The sequence below is a fragment of the Pundamilia nyererei genome, unplaced genomic scaffold (assembly GCF_000239375.1).
Source record: "Pundamilia nyererei isolate P.nyererei 1_Seehausen unplaced genomic scaffold, PunNye1.0 scaffold00100, whole genome shotgun sequence".
Taxonomy (NCBI): domain Eukaryota; kingdom Metazoa; phylum Chordata; class Actinopteri; order Cichliformes; family Cichlidae; genus Pundamilia; species Pundamilia nyererei.
In genome coordinates this window covers 1,617,029-1,624,657 of record NW_005187501.1, presented here as the reverse complement: position 1 = coordinate 1,624,657, position 7,629 = coordinate 1,617,029, and the positions used below count along the sequence as shown (strand labels likewise).

General features: G+C 42.4%; 1 protein-coding gene across 2 annotated transcripts in view; it reads right to left on the bottom strand.

Moving 5' to 3' along the window:
- LOC102207720 (poly(rC)-binding protein 4-like) overlaps positions 1 to 7,101 on the bottom strand; it is a 34,299-nt gene extending 27,198 nt beyond the window's left edge. For both annotated transcript variants that reach the window (XM_005740471.1, XM_005740472.1), the window contains exon 1: positions 6,647 to 7,101. The gene's annotated coding sequence lies outside the window, so the exon portion shown is untranslated. The remainder of the gene's footprint in view (positions 1 to 6,646) is intronic.
- Between the last annotated feature and the right edge of the window lie 528 nt (positions 7,102 to 7,629).

Below are 7,629 nucleotides of genomic sequence, written 5' to 3'. Positions count from 1 at the left end.
AATACAACAAAATGGTCAAATAACTGTTTCCATTAGTGTAAAAAAACAGCAGTGGCAAAGCAGATTATGTTTTAGAGTGGTCGCTTCTTGTGACTGACAAATTACTAATGCTCAGCTCAAAACCACTTAACTAGAATTTACTAATCGTTGATGTTTTGTGGCCTATTCCACCATTTATATACAGTCTATGGCTAAAGTAGATCATTGCAGTAGGACAATCTGTGTCCTTTCAGCATTTTCACTATCAATATGTAAGATTAAGTTGCAGTTTTTTTGCTCAAAGGAACAATTTTAGCCTTGTTGTCTTTATGAAAGTTGGTGTCTTCAAAATACTTGTAAATCTTTCCCACAGTCATTAACTGAGAACATATAGCACAGACAACATGACAACGAATTAAAAATCGACAGAAAATCCCAACACCACGCTTGTTATTAAAAAGATGTAACAATGTAAAATTATCCTTAAAGTTAAATCGAGCAAGAATCCAGAGTTGGTGTTTTTTTGTCAACCGTCCATAACCTCAAAGATATCATGGATAAAAGCATTCGGCATACATCCCCTGACAGCAACCACAGTTTTTTTTTCTTTTCCTTGCCAGATTTTCAGGTGCTTCCACTACAGAGAGTCTGTCAAGATGAAAAGAATGTTTTACAGCGGGCTTGTTTGGAGGACTGGGCACCTGTTCTGAGACAACCGTATCCCGCACACAATCCTGGCAAATAGGCGATTCTGGGCTGGCTTAGAGGAAATGAAGAAGGACGTGCCTGGTCTCCATGGTGAACAACAGAAACAGGGTATGCCCCGCCCCTCCGTGTCTGCTCCATCAACACGCATAGGCGAAGAGGACAGGGTGTCCCTCGGGTGGGCACATATGGAGCAGTAAGTGGGAGGGTGTCAATGTGTGTACACACGCACAGCGAGAGTACCAAGAGGTGAAAGACCATTTACACATATGTATACCCCCCCACCCCAACATTCATATGCCTATGTGCCCCAAAACAAAAGTCAAAACAAGACACACACACACAGCTGCTGGGATGAAAGGAGTCAACAATCCACACAAGACACACACATACAGTGTCCAGTGGAAGCACAACAGCGGACAGGCTTTGATCTACTCAGAACTTCCACAGGAAGACTTTATACACCCATCTGTCACGACAAACTCAAACTGCTGCGATGTTTGAGTACACGGGGTGACACAATGAAAGCGTCATCTCCTCAGACAATGATGAAAAAATACAACAGACAAAAGCAATGACTCTCCAGGCTCCTCTTTGCTACTGGTTAGTCGGTCTCCAAACTTACATGAAATGCACACGTCTGCTCGACTTACGTCTAAACAAACGTTCGGCCATTTTAAGCGTCTGTCTGTAAATCTGATTACTTACAGCAGGAGGAGAGGGTGTGTGAAAGCACTAACATAGCTAATGACTGCATACTGAATAGAAATGATGCAAAGGCCTCTTGATCAAATAAACTCTATTCCTTGTAATTGAAATTTTCAAAGTGGAAGTGCTTGCTTGGATTAGCTTTACCCACATCACAGCAAATGGTCATTCCAAGATGCAGCACTTGTACCGCTTTTTGAGCAGCGCCACAGTGATGTCAACACATCTATGTGACTGTGGAATTTTTAAGTGAAATTTTTGCCTTTGTACAAATAAAGCGTACCATCTCATGAATGCTTTCAAATTCTCTTTAAGCTGCAGCTAATAGTAAAAACATCATTAAAGTTTAAACCTCTGCTTTAGCGCTACAGCGTTGTGTGGTGACTCAAGAAAAACTTTCTTCTAGTCTTCAGTGAGGAGCTGCTAAATCCTGATCAGACCAAAGAAACATTTTGCATCACCCACGTTAGATTATGAAAAAAAAAAAAAGAAGAAAAACTACAATAAATTGACAGTAAATCCCTTTCAGTATAGTTCAGCAACATATATTGCAAGAATAATGAGCACTCGATTGAAGAATTAAACGGTTACACCAATACAGCTGCACTTCCATAACCTCTCCAGGGTCGAGAGGCAAAAAGAGAGAGAGGAGAAGAGGGCTTTAGTTGTGAAATAGGAGAGGCTTGAAATTAAAGAGTAGTGTTTCATCTCTCGGCATGTCTGTCTCAGCTCTGTCACATATAATGGGAGGGGTCAGCCCTTGGCACAGAGGGGACTGTCCTCTGCTATCAGCCCACCGCTTCATCTAGCGTTAAAGCATAACCGTGTAAGCCTGCAGTTCAAGTCGCCTGTCAACCGCAGGGCTCCAGAGAGGGTTATCAGGCCCCCGAGCTGTCGGCTGCTCCTGCAGCAGAGAGAACGGCCAGCGGTCACATTCACTACGGCCACTGCGCCTAAATGTGGGCTGACGCTGATAAGATTACCCCAGGGCAGTGTGTTTTTAAAACATTCAGTAAAACTACAAGATTTCTGATTTTATAAACAAAGCCGCTGAAAAGCTGTCTTCACAATGAACGCGCCTAATTGAAAATCCTGCGATAACACGCCTTCTGAAACTTTGTGGGTTTGTCAGCTGGGTGGTGGTGGGGGGTAATACATTTGTAGCCATTTATACACACAATAATCTTATTCACACAAGCTGTAGAGCCACTGTTTATTTACATCACTGATATTGGAAACGGCTGCATTTTAAAAGTGGCAGGAATCGTTACTGTCAAGGCTTCTTCTTGTCATTGCAACTTACAGTCATGTCAGTTTGTCTATACAGCTTAGACACAGACAGCTTTCTGTGGCAGAATCTGCATACTTACAAGGGAACCCGGCAGCTAATGAACAGCAGTGTAATTGACATACTAGCACGGGAGTCTATAAAATGCCATCAGTTTCTCTCACTGTCAGGGTGGAGCAGTATTTATTTAGTTCTGGCTCAATGGGGATTAATAAGCATATACCCTTGAAGGAATGTGGCCACTCTGCGATTGATCAGTTCTAGATGCAGTTGTTTTTACAAAGAAACACATCCCCTCATTAGGTAAACCCCAATCCCTCCCTTCTTCTCATTATTGCCAGTGGGGGAAGAAACAACAACAACAACACAAACATGCAGATAATGACCTTATAAGGAGATGTTTGTGGGCTGTCAATTGTTTTATATATATATATATATATATTTATATATTAACTGTCAAATCCCCCCAACAAAAAATAAACAAATAAATAAAAATCTGGTTTCAAACAAAAATCTTCAGCATATTTCATATGCTGTCCCCGAGTGTTTATCCTTCTGGATACAACATTGAAATTTTCTAATCATTTGCCTTGCCTCTCCTTACAATGGCGTGTCTCTTATTATCAGAGAGCTCCTACTAGGACCATATATCATTTTGAATGGCTTTTTGGCATGGTGGAGAATACACTTTGGCAGGGTATTAACTCCAGCTTTTATCCCATCCTTCTTACTGGATGAAGGTCACTCCCTCTATCTGCAAAATGACTTTTCTCTCTTCTCTTTCATCCCTGCTTTCCTCCCATCCTCCACACCAGGGCATGAGTCAGAGAATCTGACACCTCACAGGAGAGGAGAGTAGAGGGAGGAGAAAGTGAGCGAGATGGGAGACAAACTGAGGAAGAAAACAAGCAGAGATGGAGACAGTTGGAGGGAAGAGAGACAAGTTGATCAATATCTCGGAGAACCAAGGAACCTGAGACGATCTGGAGTGGCCCCCGCTTCCTTGAGGTACAAGACGCTGCATTAAACATGGCAAATCCATCAGTGCACAGATGGTGCAGGAGTCCTCATCATAATTCTCAGCTGTGCAATGTCCTTTATAGTTTCGCACAGTTCGTCTGCAGGATTATACTGCTTGCAGCATCACTACGCTTAAGTTGGCTGACTCAATGGTGTATTATTTGACATAAAACATTACCGCGCGTTGAGCTGAAACTACGGATTACATAAGCTTCAAAACAAACTGAGCACAAACCCAAAAATAGTGCGGTCCCTGTTAAATATTTCACGCGCTAGGCAGCTGAAGGGGGGATAAAAAGCTTCTCTCCTTCTCTGTCGCATACAAACACACACACACATAGATGCAGATGGCCAATTGAAAGAAAAACCTCCATTTAGTGTTCTGTAGAGCAGAGCGGATTACTTTCATGAAGGCAGTCTTTTAGCTTATTCGCACGACATACAGGACTTACTGGATTTGAGTGTTTAGAATACACCTATCATTACTTCTTAAGGCGCTCTGTAAAGACAGCATAAAAGGTCCTCTTTGACGGTAACTTCTGGACTAAATAAATCATGCTCATGAGACTCTTTGTGAGACACAACAGGAGAGTCATGAGGCTTGCTTGGTCAATCTTTGGAGCTCAGCACAGAGCTATCTTTTCATAGCAGGGACAGCCCGAAGCTCTGTCAGCCACTGGGTCTGTTTAAAGAACAGCAGTGAGGGTCACATTGTGTTAGAGAAGAAAGGGTCTCTTCATAGCAATACAAGAAGATCCAAAAAAGGCTCTCTGTGCTGTTTATATGCAGGGAGGGCACCAGATCACAAATCAACAAGTACTCATGTAATGTTGTTCCATAGCTTTCTTGTGTCTCATGGTAAAGCATGAGAATAATAATGATCACAATAGGAGTACAGCCTCAAGTGTCTGTAGTTATTAGATAGTGACAAGCACAGGTTAATCACTCAAAAGCAGGTTAATTGCTACAGGGGATTTATCTCCAGTATTAGAGAGGAAATTGATATGTATTGAAAAAATGCTCCTGTGATACAACATCTAAATTAAAGCCTGAAAGAAGGCGATGATACTTCTAAGCTTCAAACACTGCAAGGTATTACAATTAAATTACTGCTGAAAAGCAGAAAAAAATATGACAAAGATAAGTCTGTGATGCGATAAAATCAATAGAATAATATTGAAATCTGCATGCAATTTAAGCTGTTTGCTGTCCCATGCGCTGCTTTCACTACAGGAATGCTTTTCCCGTATTCTCCTTATGAGTAAAAAGTGATTGAATATCCCCTCATATCACTCTGCAGAACTCTTTATTAGAGTAAAGCTGCTGTGCTGAGCTACATTTACTTGATGACTGCAAAGCAAAACTAAGCATTGTGCCTTTTTTTACTCCCTCCTGCTGAGGGATTATTGGCAGTTCCCAGACGTTGGAGCAGCACGTGTCAGGTCTGGCTTCTGTTATTTATGAGGCCTCGCAGCCCCAGCCCTCACTCTGCAGCAGAGATGCAGGTGGGGTTTCATTATTGAAGATGTTCTTCCACTTCTTATTAGATCTCTGACTCTCAGAGTGCATTAAGGAATTGCAGCTGGACAGAGAATCAGCAATACATGATGGCCCACCTCTTTGCCCCCCAGAGTGTTTTTAAAAGATACGTGTGCCTCTTATATCAGACAAATTGTATGTCCTACTCCCTTCCCAGAAATAAATAGTGTTTGCACTCAAGCAGATGCCCCGTTCACTACACACAGATGAAAAATCAGTTTCTTATTGATCTCGCCTTTGTCCTTTCAGAACACATATCTAAATCATGTTCTGCTCCTTCAGTAGAACCGCCATACAATGCACTGCATCCGAGCCAAACATCTATACTCTAAGTAATGTGCAATCCTCTAATTGTGCCCCCATTTCTCTCCGGATGTGAACATGCAAGATTCATGAGCATCTCCAGGCAGCAAGGATGATGATTTCCTAAATCGATGAGAAGGTCCACTCTCAGATGTTTTTTTTTAAATTGATTCTATTGTACTAAGGAGCCTAAACAATATGCTCAGATTATTGCAAAATGTAAATGAAACTGCAAGTGAAAACTGAAATACCAGAGCCAATATATTTGGAAGCAACAGCTAAATGAGAATAATCCTGTAAGGAGTACTGTTTAGGAACAGTGTGTGCACAATTGAGAGGAAAGTCAAAGAGTGTCATTTGTGTTATTGTTTAGAAACTTACAGTTGAGCAAATGTGGCCGGATTCATACATTTAGGGTAAATTATAAACATTTCCAGACAAAATGCGTTTGCACAATATATACCCCTACGTAGGGGTCAGCTTGTTATGATAGTTCTTCCATGCGGTGCAATACAAGTGCACTTGGGCATCTTGGTGAATAATGGTGCTGTCACATACACTCGCTGCCTCAGCACCAAGCGGGCGCCCACAGTACGGGACTTGTTGAGAATGATCTTTGTGTTTCAGGACGGGCCTGGCCAACGGGGTCCACTTTCATTATCATAAAACCGTGCACACACACAAGAGCCCAATTGTCTCCCCGCTCTTACTGCTGTCCCCTGCTCATCTGGGGACTTTCTGCCATATGCTGGATTTAACAACCCAGTCATTTTACGGCTTCATTAATTCAGCTCCACACACAAATGATTTCATCCTACACTGTTCTCACATGAGTGCGCACGAGTAAAAACATTAGGGACTGTAGTAATTTAGAACGACGGCAGGAATTAGGCAGTTAAAGGGCCTGATTGTGGTTGTTGAGACGAATGTGTAAGCTAAATTGTAAATATATGGCTTGATGTAGGCCGAATTCGAGAAATAAGACACTATATTTGAAGCCGACAGCGAGCAAGAATGTCACGTATTGGATAAGAGGTGTTTTAAGTTGGAGAATAGGGAACTAGCTGTCCAAAAATGTGCCTTTCCAAATAAACCGACACTTACCTGATTTCATGCAAAGGTCGCAGTCAGCAGTTCCCTCTAAACTATCCCCATGGATCTGTGTTGGCCGGGCTTTGTATCCACATAGAGTCCAATGACACGGAGGTGTAGTGCGGACTGTCCTCCCGGAGTGTCAGCAGACTGGAGTGCAGAGCGCCTGTGCGCTGAGGAGAGACACACACACACACAGAGAGAGAGAGAGATGCAGGCAGCGACCACCCCGCTCACCCTGATAGCCAGTAACCGAGGCAGCCCGTGGGACAGAGCCGAGTGTTCTTTGGGTAAAAATCCTCCGGTTCAGCTGCTTCCAAGTGTCTGATATCTCTTCATCCCTGCCTCGGTCGGTGTGCTGCTTTTGTGATCCTTCCAGTCCTCACAGGACCTCTGCTGAGAGCGTGCCGCGCCTCTTCGCCCTGTGCGTCGCACCGCAGATTGACACACTCAAGATCACGAGTGCTTGCTCGGTCTCACTGTACACCAACTTGTCTCAGTCATAAAACGGAATCAGATGGAGAAATGCACAATGATCGGGAGAAGTTTCATACCTGAAGGGTATGCCAACTTAACCTAGTTTAAAAAATAAAAATTAAAAAATAAATCACAAAATATTACATTACAACTGATTTTAATTAACCACCTTAAACATTATCCCGCTGAGTGCAAGGCAGATTACCCACCTTTGAGTACAGTTTCAGGCTTTAGGCTTTACATATCAATGATAACGGTAATCTTAATAATGCAAATATTTAGTCAATTTATAAAATGTGCAGATCAAAATTCACTGGCTCCAGCAAAGTTGGTGGCGCAGGGCTTAAATTTAAGCTTTCTTTTGAAGTTTTAAACCAGCAACTTTCTCTCACATGGCGCCATCTAGTGTCTATGTCTTGATATTGCTGTTGTTTTAAGCGTTTCTGCAAAGGTGAGGGGCACAGTAATAAACTGTGTATCATTTTAAATAATTCGCAGTATATACTCTTTCTGAAGTC